Source organism: Wasmannia auropunctata, unplaced genomic scaffold, assembly GCF_000956235.1.
Source record: "Wasmannia auropunctata unplaced genomic scaffold, wasmannia.A_1.0 LD336051.1, whole genome shotgun sequence".
NCBI classification, from domain to species: Eukaryota; Metazoa; Arthropoda; class Insecta; order Hymenoptera; family Formicidae; genus Wasmannia; species Wasmannia auropunctata.
The window spans coordinates 32,348-33,024 of NW_012026839.1; positions in this window are offsets into that span (position 1 = coordinate 32,348).

Consider the following 677-nt stretch of genomic DNA (forward strand, 5'->3'; position numbering starts at 1 on the left):
TCGGCCCAGTGAGTGAAATTAAACATATTTTAACTCACTGGTAAAACCGCTGGCAAGTCCCGGCCTCAGAAATCAAGCAAACACCTTTTAAATCATAAGTTCCCGGCCGGTTGCAATAGACACCGGCCGTTATTCTGGGTCCCCGAGTGCGCGATCGCGAAATTTTATAAGTTCCCGTGGGTTTTTCTTGCTGTTCCAAAGACCGTTTTAAAGCTTAGAGTCTCCGCTATAAAACGAGCCCGGGCTCGTCTATGTACCACGCGCGGAACATAACCTGCCAACGCGCGGAAGTGGCAGGCGACAGTAAGGCCAACCCACGCGGCGCGACGGGTGGCGCGCGCGCCCCGTCGCGGGGATTGTATCGGCGCGTTCGTAAAGCTCAGAGTTAGTTCGTAAGTCCGAGTGTGAGTGCCGCGTAGCCGGGAAGCGATATCGTTCTACTATATATATACACGCGTCGCAAAGTAAAAATTTTACAAGAATCGAAATTAGTGCAGAAAGTGCAAAAAGTGCAAAGAGTGTAAGTGCACTGGACAAGTTCCCAGTCGTGAGCATGGTGGAAGTATAACATGGTGTGTGCAGTTTGCGAGCGTCTCTTTCTAGAAATGTTGCGCTCTCTGTCGTTTTGGGGCTTGTGGGGGGTCAGATTAACCAATTGCGAAAAGCGAAACATTTGG